Here is a 15,446-nt window from a genome sequence, read left to right on the forward strand (position 1 = left end):
TCTATTTATTGTACACTACTTGTGGTCACACTGTTCTCCCATCATCATTCAGGTGCTCTGTCCAGAGGCTCGCACCAACAGCTAACCTATGACAGCAAGTCAGTCACGGTGTGACCACATGCCACTCAGAAAACTTGGCTCAGTATTTTCCCTTGTGCAAAGTCGCTAAGATCACAGGAAAAGAGCGTCCTTCAGCTAACAACCCAGATGTCAGCTGACAGTGTCCCCAACATTCACAGATTTCACATTGAACAAGAAGATGATCATCACCACTTCCTCTGACATCGACAGGAGCCAAGTCGAGGACCTGCTGACTGAAACCCTGCTTCTCAAGCACCGCACAGGTGCCCTGAAACCCAGGGACCGCACAGGCTGTAAAGGACATGAATGGACGACGCCTCGACGTAGCACTGGACAACACACCCCTCACTTCTGGGTCTGGTGCTGATGGTCCGCGTCCTAGGGGAGGCAAGGCAGGCTCCTGGGCTGCCCTGGGAGCACAGAACCAGGCAGGGACACACTGGGGACAGGAGAGGTTCGCGGGGGCCAGTACCTCCGGGCCTATGGGACTGAGTCTGGACGCCTCCATGGCAGCCCGGCCAGCCGTTGGGAACCTGCCCTCTGCGATCGCGCCTGCGCCTTGCCCTGCTGGAGCCCTAACGGACGCCAGAGCCCCAACTGACACTGGAGCCCTTGGGTGGCAGCGCGCAAGCGCCAAAGTGCCTCCAGCGAAGGGCGTGCGCATGCGCGAAGGGTGCAGGGCGGTCTGGAAGCACAGAGCTGCCTGCAAGAAGACCAAGGGAGTCTGAAGGCTTCTAGGTACCTCAGGAAAGGCGGATCCTCGTCCCAGAACCTCTGGGCTGGCCCTCCATTCAGTAAGTGCCATTATCCCCCTGCCACTGCTCCCCTTGGCTCTGCTCCCCTGGGCCCTTCTCTTCTGGGACCTGCTCCCCTGGGCCATGCTCCCCTGGACCCTGTTTCCCGTATGTCCTGCTCCACCTGACCATGCACCCCAGGCCCTGCACCCCATGTGTCCTGCTCCCCCTGGCCCTGCTCCCCTGAGATCTGTACCCCAAGTCACCTGCTCCCCCTTGCCCTGCTCCCTTGGGCCATGCTCGCTGTGGTCCTGCTGCCCCTGGGCCCTGCTCCCCTAGGCCCTGCTCCACCCTGGGCTCCAATTTCCCTGGGCCTTGCTCCGCCTTGACCTTACACCTCCTAGTCCTGCTTCCCTGTTCCCTACTCCCTGTGGACCTGCTCCCCCTGGCCTTGCTCCCCTGGGCCCTGCTTCCCTGGGCCCTGCTTCCCCTGGATCTTATCCCCCTGGTATTGCTATCCCTGAGCCCTTCTCCTCTTGGCCCTTTTCCCCCTATCCCCAATCCCCCTGGTCCTGCTCCCCAGGGGTCCTGATCCTCCTGGCCCTGATCCCATGGTCCTGCTCTCCTTGGGCCCTGCTCCACTTGGTCCTGCTCCCCGTGGCCCTGCTCCTTCTGGCCCTAATCCCTTGGCCCTGCTCCCCCTGGCCCTGCTCCCCAGGTCCCTCCTCTCCTGGTCCCAGGCTTCCCCTGGTCCTGCACCCCTGGGCCCTGCTCCCCCTGGGGCCTCCTACCCATGGTCCCTGTTCCCCATGGGCTTGCTCCACATGGGTGGTGCTACCCCGGGTCCTGCTACCCCTGATCCCTGCTTCTCATGTGCCCTGCTCCTCATGGCCCTGGTCTTTTGGGCCCTGCTCCAACCTGGGCTCCCCTCCCCCATGGGCTCCGCTCCCCCTGAGTCCTGCTCCCCCTTGGCCCCGCTCTCCATGGTCCTGGTTTTCCAGGCTCCGCTCTCTGTGGCCCTGCTCCCCTTGGCCGTCTTCCCCCTGACCCTGCTACCTCTGATCCTGTTCCCCTGGGCCTTGCTCCTCCTGGCCCTGCTTCCCTGGGACCTGCTCCACCCGGCCCTGCTCTCTGGGCCCTGCTCCCTCTGGTCCTGCTCCCCATGGGCCCTGATTCCCTAGACCTGCTCCACCTGGCCTTACTCCTTTTGGGCTCTGCTCCCCCTAGCCCTGATTTCCTGGGCCCTGCTCCCCCTGATCCTCCTCTCTCTAGGCCCTGCTCCCCCCGGTCCTGCCCACCCTGGATCCTGTTCCACCTGGCCCTGCTCCCCTGGGACCAACTCCCCCCAGTCCTCTACCCCTGGGCCCTGATCTCCCTGGTTCGGCTCCCCCTAGTCCCGGATTACCCTGGGCCCCACTCCCCCTGGGCTCTGCTCCCCCTGGGCCCTGCTCCCCCTTGGCCCTGTTCCCCCTGGTCCTGATCCCCTGAGTCTTGCTTCCTTGGACCCTGCTCCCACAACCCCAGCTCCCCTGGGCAATGCTCCCAATGGCCATGGTACCCCTGGCCCCACTCACCCTGGCCTTGCTCCCCTGGACCCTATTCCCTCCAGTCCTGCTCCCCTGGGCACTCTCCCTCTGGTTCTGCTCCTCCTAGGCCCTGCTTCCATAGACCCTACTTTCCCTGGGCCCTACTCCCCCCCGCCATGCTCCCCTGGGCCTTACTCCCTCTGGTCCTGCGTCCCTTGGGCCCTGCTCCTCCTGGTGCTATTCCCCTGGGCCCTGCTCCTCCCTGGGCTCATCTCTCCCTGGACCCTGCTCCCCATTGGCCCTGTCCCCCTGGTCCAGTTTCCCCAGGCCCTGCTCACTGTGGCCCTGCTCCCTCTGACCCTGCTCCCCCTGGCAGTGTTTCCCCTGGCTCTGCGCCCCTGGGCCCGGTTTCCATGGTCCCTTCTCCCTCTGGTCCTGCTTTCCTGGCACTGCTCCACACCTTGCTCTGCTCCCCTGGGACCTGCTCCCCTGGGACCTGCTTTCCATGGCCCTGCTCCCCTGGGCCCTTATTCCCCTGTGTCTTGCTTCCCCTGACCCTGCACCTCTGGGCCCTGCTCCCCTAGGCCATGCTCCCTCTGGTCCTGCTTTCCTGGGCCCTGATCCCCCTGGCCCTAATCCCCTGGTCCTGCTCTCCTTGCACCCTACTACACCTGGTCCTCACCCCATGGTCCTGCTTTCCTGCGCACTGCTCCCCCGGCCCTGCTCCCCTGGGCCATCCTCCTCCTGGCCTTGCTCCCCTGAGCCCTGCTCCACCCTGTGCTAAGCCCTCCCTGGGCCCTGCAAGCCTTTGGCTCTGCTCCCCTTGGTTTTGCTTCCCCGCTAACCGCTTCCTCTGGCCCTGCTCCCCCTGGCAATGTTCTCCCCAGGGCTGTGCTCCCTCTGGTCCTGCTTTCCTGGACACATCTCCCCATGGCATTACTCCCCATAGGCTCTGTTCCCCTGGCCCTAATCCCCTGGTCGTGCTATTCTTGGGTTCTAATCCACCTTTTCCTGCTACCCATGGCCATGCTCCCCATGTGCCCAGCTTCCCTGGGCCCTGCTCCCCTTGGTACTGCTCTCCCTGTGCGCTTCTCCTCTGACCCTGCTTCCCCTAGCCCTTGTATCCCAGGATCCGCTCCCTCTGGTTCTGCTCCCCTGGACCCTGCTCTTCTGCAATCTACTCACCCTGTCCCTGCTACCCTGGGCCCTGCTCCCCCTGAGTATTTCTACCCTGGCCTGCACCCCTGTGCCCAGCAACCGCTGTGTCCTCCTTCTCCTGGCCCTGCTCCATATGGGCCCTGATCTTCCTGGTCCTAATCCCCTGGCCCTGCTCGCCCTGTCCCTGCTATGCTGGGCCCTGCTTTTCCTGGCCCTGCTCTCCTGGGCCATGGTCCTCCAGGGCCCTGCTTCCCTGTGCCCTACTCCCCATGGACCCTTCTTCCCTTGGGCCCTGCTCCCCTGGTCTTGCTCCTCATGGGCCCTGCTCACCGGGCCCTGTTCCCCCTGGCCCTGGTCCCCCTGGCCCTGGTCCCTGGGCCTTAATCCCCTGTGCCGTGCTCCCCACCGCCCCCCACCCCCGGCCATACACCTCTGGGCCATGTTCCCTCTTATCCTGCTCACCCCTGGACCCTGCTCCTCTGGGCCCTGCTCCCGTCTGTGCTCCACTCCCTCTCGGTGCTGTTTCCCCTTGATCCTGTTCCCCCTGGCTCTGCTCCCCTGGGCCATGATTCCTCTGGTCTTTCTTTCCTGGACCCTGCTCCCCGTGGCCCTGCTCCCTGTGGGCCCTGCTCTTCCTGGCCCTAATCTTCTGGCCATTCTCCCCTGGGCCTTGCTCCCCTGGACCCTTGTCTACTTATCCTTGCTTCCCCTGGGCCTGTTCTGCTGGGCCCTGCTCCCCATAGGTTCTGCTCTTCTGCGCCCTGATCCCCCTAGGCCCTTATCCCCCTGGGCTTTTATCCCCCTGGGACCTGTTCCCACTGGTCTTGCTCCCTATGGGATCTTCTCCCGTTGGTCCTTCTCACCAAGTTTCCTGTTTCTCCTTTCCCTGATACCCCTGTCCCTGCTCCCCCTTTCCCTGAATCTATGGGTCTGCTCCTTGGGACCTCCTCCCCCTGGTTCTGCTCTCACTGGGCCCATGTCCCCTGGTTTGCTCCCCCTGGCCCTTTCCTTCATGACTCTGCTCACCCTGGCCCTGATTCCATGGACACTGCTCCTCTGGGACCTACTCCCCCTTGCCCTACTCCCCTGGGCCCTGCATCCACTTGTCCTTCTTCCTTTGGCCCTGCTCCCCAGGGGCCCTGCTCTTCCTGGCCCTAATCCCCTTGCCCTGCTCCCCCTGGCCCTGCTCATTTGGGCCATGCTCCTCCTGGGCCCTGCTCCCCTGTTCTCTACTACCCCCTGGGCCCTTCTCTGCCTGGGCCCTGCTTCCCCTGGTCTTGCTCCCCATGGGCCCTCTTCTCCGGGCCCTTCTCCCACTGTTAACTGCTCGCCCTGGCCCTGCTCCCTCTTACCCTGTTTCCTCTGAGTCTGCTCCCCATGGTACATCTCTTCCTGGGCCATTATCCCCCTGGCATTGCTCCCCCTGGTACTCTTATCCCTGGCTCTGCTGCCCCTGGCTCTGTACCCCTGAGCCCTGGTCTACTGGGACCTGCTCCCCTGGGCCATGCTCCGCTGGGCCCTGTTTCCCATATGTCCTGATCCACCTGGCCATGCTCCCCTGGCCCTGCACCCCATGTGTCCTGCTCCCCGTGGCCCTGCTCCCCTGGGCCCTGTACCCCAAGTGTCCTGCTCCCCCTTGCCCTGCTCCCATGGGCCATGCTCCCTCTGGTCCTGCTCCCCCTGGGCCCTGCTCCCCTAGGCCCTGCTCAACCCTGGGCTCCAATTTCCCTGGGCCCTGCTCCCCCTTGACCTTACTCCTCCTAGTCCTGCTTCCCTGTGCCCTGCTCCCTGTGGACCTGCTCCCCCTGGCCCTTCTCCCCTGGGCCCTGCTCCCCCTGGTCCTGCTTCCCTTTGCCTTGCTCTCCTTGGCCTTACTCCCCCTGGCACTGTTCCCCGTGGCCCTGTATTCCTGGGCCCCATTCCCTCTGGGCCCTTCTTTCCCTGAGCCCTGCTCCCCATGGACTTGCTCCCCATGGGCCCTGCTCCCCCAGGCCCTTCTGCCCATGTCCCTCTTTCTCCTGGTTCCTGCTCCCCCTGGCCCTTCATCACCTTGCCCTGCTTCCCCTGGGCCACCTTCCTTGGGCACTGCACCCCCTGGTTCCGCTCTCCTTGGGCCCTTCTCCTCCTAGCCCTGCTCCCCCTAGCCCTTTTCTTTCTGGCTCAGCTCCCACTGGCTCTGCTCTTCTGGGCTCTGCTCCTCTAAGACCTGCACCCCTGGCCCTGCACCCCCTTGCCCTGCTTCCCCTGTGTCCTGCTACCTCTGGCCCTGCACTCCTGGGCTATGCTCCCTCTGATTCTGCTACCTCTGGGCTCTGCTCTTCCTTGCCATGCTTCCACGGGCCCTGCTTCACCCTGGACTCTGCTCCCCCTGGACTCTGCTCCCCCTGGGCCCTGCTCCCCCTTGGCCCTGTTCCCACTGGTCCTGATCCCCTGAGTCCTGCTTCCCTGGACCCTGCTCCAAAACCCCTGCTCCCCTGGGCCATGCTCCCAATGGCCATGGTCCCCCTGGCCCCACTCACCCTGGCCTTGCTCCCCTGGGCCTTACTTCCTCTGGTCCTGGGTCCCTTGGGCCCTGCTCCTCCTGGTGCTATTCCCCTGGGCCCTGCTCCTGCTTGGGCTCAGCTCTCCCTGGACCCTGCTCCCTATAGGCCATGTCTTCTGGTCCTGCTTCCCCAGACCCTGCTCTCTGTGGCCCTGCTCCCTCTGACCCTGCTCCCCCTGGCCGTGATTCCCCTGGACCTGCTCCCCTGGGCCTGGTTCCGATGAGCCCTGCTTCCACTGGTCCTGCTTTCCTGGCACTACTCCCCTTTTGCTCTGCTTCCCTGGGACCTGCTCCCGTGGGACCTGCTTTCCATGTCCCTGCTCCCCTGGGCCCTTTTTTCCCTGTGTCTTGCTTCCCCTGGCCCTGCTCCCCTGGGCCCTGCTCCCCGAGGCCATGCTCCCTCTGGTCCTGCTTTCCTGGGCCCTGATCCCCCTGGCCCTAATCCCCTGTTCCTGCTCTCCATGCGCCTTACTACACCTGGTCCTGACCCCGTGGTCCTGCTTTCCTGCGCACTTCACCCCCAGCCCTGCTTCCCTGGGCCATCCTCCTCCTGGCCTTGCTCCCCTGAGCCCTGCTCCTCCCTGTGCTATGTTCTCCCTGGGCCCTACTCCCCCTTGGCTCTGCTCCCTGTGGTTTTGCTTCCCCGGTCCCTGCTCCCTCTGGCCCTGGTCCCCCTGGCCATGTTCTTCCCAGGGCTGTGCTCCCTCTGGTCCTGCGTTGCTGGGCACTTCTCCCCAAGGCATTGCTCCACATAGGCTCTGTTCCCCTGGCCCTAATCCCTTGGTCCTGCTATCCTTGGGCCCTGATCTAACTTTTCCTGCTACCCATGGCCCTGCTCCCCATGGGCCCAGCTTCCCTGGGCCCTGCTCCCTCTGGTCCTGCTTTCCTGGCCAGTGCTCCCCATAAATCTGCTTCTCTGGGACCTGCTCCCCCTGGCCCTGCTCCCCTGAGCCCTGCAACCCCTGTGTCCTGCTCCCCGTTGCCCTGCTCCCATGGGCTCTGCTCCCCTTGGCCATGCTCCCTCTGGTCCTGCTTTCCCAGGATCCTGCTCCCCCTGGTCCTGCTTCACCAAACCCCATTTCCTCTGACCCTGCTCCCCTAGGCCCTACTCCCTCTAGCCCTGCTCCCCTGGGCCCTGTTCCCCTCTGGCCCTGCTCCCCTGGGTCCTGCTCCTCCTTGTGCTCCACTCCCCCTGGGACCTGCACACCCTGGATCCTTCTCCTAGTGGTCCTGCTTCTTAGCACCCTGCTCCCTCTGGCCCTGTTCCCCTGGCCCTGTTCACCCTGGCCCTGCTCCCCTGGGCCCTGTTCCTCCTTGGGGCCTGCTCCCTCTGGCCCTGCTTCCCTGGGTGCTGCTCCCCCCTGGCATTGATCCCATGAGCCCTGTTCTCCCTGCCCCCTATACCCTCTGGTTCTGCTTTCTTAGGCACTGCTCCCCGTAGCTCTCCTCCCCTGGGCCCTGCTCCCCTGATACCTCCTCTCCCTGGCCCTGCTCCCTGGGGCCTGTTACTCCTGTGTCTGGCTCCCCCTGGCCCTTCTCCACTGGGCCCTGTTCCCCTGGGCCATGCTATACCCTGGCCCAGCTCCCCTAGGCCATTCTCCCTCTGGTCCTGCTCCCCTTAGGCCCTGATACCCCTGGCTCTGCTCCCCTTGGCCCTGCTTCCCCCTAGGCTCTGCCCCATCTGTGCCCTGATCTCCTTTGACCCTGCTCCTTCTGGTCCTGCTTCACTGGACCCTGCTCCATTTGGCCCTGCTCCCTCTGGCTGTGTTCTCCCTAGCCCTGCTCCCCTGGGCCGTGCTCATCTATGCCCTACTCCCTCTGGTCCTGCTTTCCTGGGCCTTGCTCCCTCAGGCCATTCTCCTTGGGCCCTGCTCTCCTGGGCCTGCTTCTTCTGGACCTGCTCTGCTGGGCCCTGCTCCTTCTGAGCCCTGCTCTTTGAGCCCTGCTCCCCCTGATCCCTTCTCTCCCTGGGCCCTGCTCCCTGAGTTCCTTAACGCGTTACTCTACTTCTCCTGGGCCCTGTTCCCCCTGGCCCTGCTCCCCCTTTCCCTGCTTCTCCTTGGCCTGCTTCCCCAGGCACTGCTCCCCTTGGTACTGCTCTCCCTGGGCCCTTCTCCTCTGACTCTGCTACCCCTGGCTCTTGTTTCCCTGGCTGTACTCCCTCTGGTTCTGCTCCCCTGGACCCTGCTCCTCTGCGACCTCGTCGCCCAGTCCCTGCTACCCTGGGCCCTGCTCCGCCTGAGTATTTCTCCCCCTGGCCCTCCATCCCTGTGCAGAGCAAACCCATGTGTCGTGCTTCACCTGGCCGTGCTCCCAATGGGCCCTACTCTTCCTGGCCCTAATCCTCTGTCCCTGCTCGCCCTGGCCCTGCTCTCCTGGGCCCTGCTTTTCCTGGCCCTGCTCTCCTGGGCCATGGTCCTCCAGGGCCCTGCTTCCCTGTGCCCTACTCCCCATGGACCCTTCTTCCCTTGGGCCCTGCTCCCCTGGTCTTGCTCCTCATGGGCCCGGCTCACCGGGCCCTGTTCCCCCTAGCCCTGGTCCCCCTGGCCCTGGTCCCTGGGCCTTAATCACCTGTGCCGTGCTCCCCACCGCCCCCCACCCCCGGCCCTCCAACTCTGGGCCATGATCCCTCTTATCCTGCTCCCCCCTGGGCCCTGCTCCTCTGGGCCCTGCTCCAGTCTGTGCTCCACTCCCTCTCGGTGCTGCTCCCCCTTGATCCTGTTCCCCCTGGCTCTGCTCCCCTGGGCCATGATTCCTCTTCTTTCCTGGGCTCTTCTCCCCCTGGCCCTGCTCCCTGGGGGCCCTGCTCTTACTGACCCTAATCCTTTTGCCATTCTCCCCTGGGCCTTGCTGCCCTGGGACCTTATCTACTGATCCCTGCTTCCCCTGGGTCTGTTTTTCTTGGCCCTGCTCACCATTGGTTCTGCAATTCTGCGCCCTGATCCCCCTAGACCCTTATACCCCTGGGCCCTGTTCTCGCTGGTCTTGCGCCCTATGGGCCCTGCTCCCGTGGGCCCTTCTTCCCATGTTTCCTGTTTCTTCTTTCCCTGATACCCCTGTCCCTGCTCCCCCTTTCCCTGAATCTATGGGCCAGCTCCTTGGGACCTGCTCCCCCTGGTACTGCTCTCACTCGGCCCATGTCCCCTGGTCTGCCCCACCTGGACCTTTCCTCCATGACTCTGCTCCCGCTGGCTCTGATTTCCTGGACACTGCTCCTCTGGGACCTGCTCCCCCTTGCCCTACTCCCCTAGGCCCTGCATCCACTTGTCCTACTTCCCCAGGCCCTGCTCCCCATGGGCCCTGCTCTTCCTGGCCCTAATCCCCTTGCCCTGCTCCCCCTGGCCCTGCTCATTTGGGCCATGCTGCTCCTGGGCCCTGCTCCCCTGTTCTCTACTACCCCCTGGGCCCTTCTTTGCCTGGGCCCTGCTCCCCCAGTCTTGTTCCCCTTGGGCCCTCTTCCCTGGGCCCTTCTCCCACTGTTAACTGCTCCCCCTGGCCCTGCTCCCTCTTACCCTATTTCCTCTGAGCCTGCTCCCCATGGTACATCTCTTCCTGGGCCATTATCCCCATGGCACTGCTCCCCCGGGCACTCTTCTCCCTGGCTCTGCTCCCCCTGGCTCGGCTCCCCTGGGCTCTGCTCCTCTACGACCTGCACCCCTGGCCCTGCATCCCCTTGCCCTTCTTTCCCTGTGTCCTGCTACCCCTGGCCCTGCTCCCCTGGGCCATGCTCCCTCTGATCCTGTTCCCTCTGGGCTCTGCTCTTCCTTGCCATACTTCCACGGGCCCTGCTTCCCCCTGGGCTCTGCTCCCCCGGGATTCTGCTTCCCCTAGGATCTGCTCCCCTTTGGCCCTGTTCCCACTGGTCCTGATCCCCTGAGTCCTGCTTCCCTGGACCCTGCTCCCACAACCCCTGCTCCCCTGGGCCATGCTCCCAATGGCCATGGTCCCCCTGGCCCCACTCACCCTGGCCTTGCTCCTCTGGGCCCTATTCCCTCCAGTACTGCTCCCCTGGGCACTCTCCCTCTGGTTCTGCTTTTCCTGGGCCCTTCTTCCATAGACCCTACTTTCCCTGGGCCCTAATCCCCCCCCCCGCCATGCTCCCCTGGGCCTTACTCCCTCTGGTCCTGCGTCCCTTGGGCCCTGCTCCTCCTGGTGCTATTCCCCTGGGCCCTGCTCCTCTCTTGGCTCAGCTCTCCCTCTACCCTGCTCCCAATTGGCCCTGTCCCACTGGTCCAGTTTCCTCACTCCCTGCTCACTGTGGCCCTGCTCCCTCTGGTCCTGCTTTCCTGGCACTGCTCCCCCCTTGCTCTGCTCCCCTGGAACCTGCTTTCCTGGGACCTGCTTTCCATGGCCCTGCTCCCGTGGGCCCTTTTCCCCCTGTTTCTTGCTTCCCCTGGCCCTGCATCCCTGGCCCTGCATCCCCTTGCCCTGCTTTCCCTGTGTCCTGCTACCCCTGGCCCTGCTCCCCTGGACTATGCTCCCTCTGATCCTGCTACCTCTGGGCTCTGCTCTTCCTTGCCATGCTTCCACGGGCCCTGCTTCACCCTGGGCTCTGCTCCCCATGGACTCTGCTCCCCCTGGGCCCTGCTCCCCCTTGGCCCTGTTTCCACTGGTCCTGATCCCCTGAGTCCTTTTTCCCTGGACCCTGCTCCCCTGGGCGAAGCTCCCAAAGGCCATGGTCCCCCTGGCCCCACTCACTCGGGCCTTGCTACCTGGGCCCTACTCCCTCCAGTCCTGCTCCCCTGGGCACTCTCCATCTGGTTCTGCTCCTCCTGGGCCCTGCTTCCATAGACCCCACATTCCCTGGGCCCTACTCCCCCCCGCCATGCTCCCCTGGGCCTTACACCCTCTGGTCCTGCGTCCCTTGGGCCCTGCTCCTCCTGGTGCTATTCCCCTGGGCCCTGCTCCTCCCTAGGCTCAGCTCTCCCTGGAACCTGCTCCCCATTGGCCCTGTCCCCCTGGTCCAGTTTCCCCAGGCCCTGCTCACTGTGGCCCTGCTCCCTCTGACCCTGCTTCCCCTGGCCTTGTTTCACCTGGCTTTGCTTACCTGGGCCCGGTTCCCATGGACCCTTCTCCCTCTGGTCCTGCTTTCCTGGCACTGCTCCCCCCTTGCTCTGCTCCCCTGGGACCTGCTCCCCTGGGACCTGCTTTCCATGGCCCTGCTCCCCTATGCCCTTTTTCCCCTGTGTCTTGCTTCCCCTGGCCCTGCACCTCGGGGCCATGCTCCCCTAGGCCATGCTCCCTCTGGTCCTGCTCTCCTGGGCCCTGATCCCCCTGGCCCTAATCCCCTGGTCCTGCTCTCTTGCGACCTACTACACCTGGTCCTGACCCCATGGTCCTGCTTTTTTGCGCACTGCTCTCCCGGCCCTGCTCCCCTGGGCCATCCTCCTCCTGGCCTTGCTCCCCTGAGCCCTGCTTCTCCCTGTACTAAGCTCTCCCTGGGCCCTGCTCCCCCTTGGCTCTGCTCCCCCTGGTTTTGCTTCCCCAGTCCCCGCACCGTCTGGCCTGCTCCCCCTGGCCATGTTCTTCCCAGAGCTGTGCTCTCTCTGGTTCTGCTTTGCTGGGCACTTCTCCCCATAGCATTGCTCCCCATAGGCTCGATTCCCCTGGCCCTAATCCACTGGTCATGCTATCCTTGGGCCCTGATCCACCTTTTCCTGCTATCCATTGGCCTGCTCCCCATGGGCCCAGCTTCCCTGGGCCCTGCTCCTTCTGGTCTTGCTTTCCTGGCCAGTGCTCCCCATAACTCTGTTCCTCTGGGACCTGCTGCCCCTGGCCCTGCTCCCCTGGGCCCCACAACCCCTGTGTCCTGCTCCCCCTGGACCTGCTCCCATGGACTCTGCTCTTTTGGGCCATGCTCCCTCTGGTCCTGCTTCCCTGGGATCCTGCTCCACCTGGTCCTGCATCACCAGACCCCACTCCCTCTGGCCCTGCTCCCCTAGACCCTCCTCCCTCTAGCCCTGCTCTACTGGACCCTGCTCCCCTCTGGCCCTGCTCCTCTGGGCCCTGCTCTTCCTTCTGCTCCACTCCCACTGGCCCCTGACACCCTGGGTCCTGCTCCCCCTGTTCCTGCTTCATAGCACCCTGCTCCCTCTGGCCCTTTTCCCCTGGCACTGTTCGCCTTGGCCCTGCTCCCCTGGGCCCTGTTCCTCCCTGGGCCCTGCTCCCTCTGGTCCTGCTTCCCTGGGCGCTGCTCCCCCTGCCATTGCTCCCATTGGCCCTGCTCTCCCTGGCCCCTGCTCTCTCTGGTGCTGCTTTCTTAGGCACTGCTCCTCCTAGCTCTGCTCCCCTGGGCCCTGCTCCCATGGGATCTTGTCTCCCTGGTCCTGCTCCCTGGGGCCTGCTACTCTTGTGTCTGGCTCCCCTGGGCCCTGCTCCCTTGGGCCAGGCTATACCCTGGCCCAGCTCCCCTAGGCCATGCTCCCTCTTGTCCTGCTTCCCCTAGGCCCTGATACTCATGATTCTGCTCCCCTTGGGCCTGCTTCCCCCTAGGCTCTTCTCCATCTGTGCCCTGCACTCTTTTGACCCTGCTCCTTCTGGTCCTGCTTCACGGGGCTCTGCTCCATTTGGCCCTGCTCCCTCTGGCTGTGTTCCCCCTAGCCCTGCTCCCCTGGGCCCTGCTCACCTAGGCACTGCTCCCTCTGGTCCTGCTGTCCTAGGCCTTGCTCCCTAAGGCCCTTCTCCCTTGGGCCCTCCTTTCCTGGGCCTGCTCTGCTGGGCCCTGCTCCTGCTGAGCCCTGCTCTCCTGAGCCCTGCTCCCCCTGGTCCCTTCCCTCCCTGGGCCCTGCTCCTCCAGTCCCTTAACCGCTTACTCTGCTTCTCAAGGGCCCTGTTCCCCCTGGCCCTCCTCCCACTTTCCCTGCTTCTCCTGGGCCTGCTTCCCCAGGCCCTGCTCCCCTTGGTACTGCTCTCCCTGGGCCCTTCTCCTCTGACCCTGCTCCGGTGGCCCTTGTATCCCTGGCTCTACTCCCTCTGGTTCTGCTCCCCTGGACCCTGCTCCTCTGCGATCTGCTCACCCTGTCCCTGCTACCCTGGGCCCTACTCCCCCTGAAAATTTCTCCCCTTGGCCCTGCACCCCTGTGCCCAGCAAGCCCTGTGTCCTGCTTCGCCTGGCCCTGCTCCCCATGGGCCCTGATCTTCCTGGCCCTAATCCCCTGGCCCTGCTCGCCCTGTCCCTGCTGTCCTGGGCTCTGCTTTTCCTGGCCCTGCACCCCTGGGCCATGGTTCTCCCGGGCCCTGCTTCCCTGTGCCCTACTCTCCATCGACCCTTCTTCCCTTGGGCCCTGCTCACCTGGTCTTGCTCCTCATGATCCCTATTCACCGGGCCCTGTTCCCCCTGGCCCTGTTCCCCCTGGCCCTGGTCCCTGGGCCTTAATCCCCTGTGCCGTGCTCCCCACCGCCCCCCACCCCCGGCCCTACACCTCTGGGCCCTGCTCCTCTGGGCCCTGCTCCCATGTGTGCTCCATTCCCTCTCGGTGCTGTTCCCCCTTGATCCTGTTCCCCCTGGCTCTGCTCCCCTGGGCCATGATTCCTCTCGTCTTTCTTTCCTTGGCCCTGCTCCTCCTGGCCCTGTTCCCTGTGGGCCCTGCTCTTACTGGCCCTAATCCTCTGGCCATTCTCCCCTGGGCCTTGCTCCCCTGGGCCCTTGTCTACTGATCCCTGCTTCCCCTGGGCCTGTTCTGCTGGGCCCTGCTCCCCATAGGTACTGCTCTTCTGACCCTGATCCCCCTAGTCCATTATCCCCCTGGGACCTTATCCCCCTGTGACCTGTTCCGGCTGGTCTTGATCCCCATGGGACTTTCTCCCGAGGGCCCTTCTCCCAATGTTTCCTGTTTTTCCTTTCCCTGATACCCCTCTCCCTGCTCCCCCTTTCCCTGAATCTATGGGCCTGCTCCTTGGGACCTCCTCCCCCTGGTACTGCTCTCATTGGGCCCTTGTCCCCTGGTCTGCTGCCCCTGGCCCTTTCCTCCATGGCTCTGCTCCCCCTGGCCCTGATTCCCTGGACAATGCTTCTCTGGGACCTACTCCCCCTTTCCCTAATCCCCTGGGCCCTGCATCCACTTGTCCTTCTTCTCCTGACCCTCATCCCCATGGGCCCTGCTCTTCCTGGCCCTAATTCCCTTGCCCTGCTCCCCCTGGCCCTGCTCATTTGGGCTCTGCTCCTCCTGGGCCCTGCTCCCCTGTTCTCTACTACCCCCTGGGCCCTTCTTTGCCTGGGCCCTGCTCCGCCTGGTCTTGCTCCCCATGGGCCCTCTTTTTCGGGCCCTTCTCCCACTGTTAACTGCTCCCCCTGGCCCTGCTCCCTCTTACCCTGTTCCCTCTGAGCCTGCTCCCCATGGTACTTTTCTTCCTGGGCCATTATCTCCATGGCACTGCTCCCCCTGGCACTCTTCTTCCTGGCTCTGCTCCCCTGGCTCTGTTCCCCTGGGCCCTGGTCTTCTGAGACCTGCTCCCCTGGGCCATGCTCCGCTGGGCCCTGTTTCCCATATGTCCTGCTCCACCTGGCCATGCTCCCCTGGCCCGGCACCCCATGTGTCCTGCTCCCCCAGGCCCTGCTCCTTTGGGCCCTGTACCCCAAGTGTCCTGCTCCCCCTTGCCCTGCTCCCGTATGCCATGCTCCCTCTGGTCCTGCTCACCCTGGGCCCTCCTCCCCTAGGCCCTGCTCCACCCTGGGCTCCATTTTCCCTGGGTCCTGCTCCCCCTTGACCTTACTCCTCCTAGTCTTGCTTCCCCGTGTCCTGCTCCCTGTGGACCTGCTCCCCCTTGCCCTGCTCCCCTGGGCCCTGCTTCCATGGGCCCTGCTTCCCCTGGATCTTCTCCCCATGGTATTGCTGTCCCGGAGCCCTTCTCCTCTTGGCCCCTTTCCCCCTATCCTCAATCCCCCTGGCCCGTCTCCCCATGGGCCCGGCTTCCCTAGCCCTACTCCCTGTTGGCTCTGCTGCTCTTAGCCCTGCTCATCTGGGCCCTGGTCCCCTTGATCCTCCTATCTCTTGGTCCTGCTCCACCTTGTCCTGCTCCCCCCTAGCCCTGCTCCACTGGCCCTGCTCCCCTGGGCCCTACTCCCTCAAGTTTGCTCCCCTGGGCCCTGCTACCCTTGGTTCTGCTCCTCCTGGGCCCTGGTCCCCCTAGAACTCACTCTCCCTGAGTCCTGGTCCCCTCTGGCCCTGCTACCCCTGGCCGTGTTCCCTCTAAGCCTGCTCGTCTAGGCCATGCTCCCCTGTGCCCTGTTCCCTCTGGTCCTGATTTCGTGGTCCCTGATCCCCCTGTCACTGCTCCCCATGGGTCCTGATCCTCCTGGCCCTGATCCCATGGTCCGCTCTCCTTGGGCCCTGCTCCACTTGGTCCTACTCCCCATGGCCCAGCTCCTTCTTACCCTAATCCCTTGGCCCTGCTCCCCCTGGCCCT

General features: G+C 64.4%; 1 long non-coding RNA gene across 1 annotated transcript in view; it reads left to right on the forward strand.

Annotated features, from left to right (window-relative positions):
- The first annotated feature begins 757 nt into the window (after positions 1 to 757).
- Positions 758 to 15,446, forward strand: part of LOC120890315 (uncharacterized) — a 333,009-nt gene continuing 318,320 nt past the window's right edge. The window contains exon 1 of the long non-coding RNA XR_013440055.1: positions 758 to 875. This is a non-coding gene — a long non-coding RNA (uncharacterized LOC120890315). The remainder of the gene's footprint in view (positions 876 to 15,446) is intronic.

The sequence above is a fragment of the Ictidomys tridecemlineatus genome, chromosome 6 (assembly GCF_052094955.1).
Source record: "Ictidomys tridecemlineatus isolate mIctTri1 chromosome 6, mIctTri1.hap1, whole genome shotgun sequence".
In the NCBI taxonomy this organism is placed as follows: domain Eukaryota; kingdom Metazoa; phylum Chordata; class Mammalia; order Rodentia; family Sciuridae; genus Ictidomys; species Ictidomys tridecemlineatus.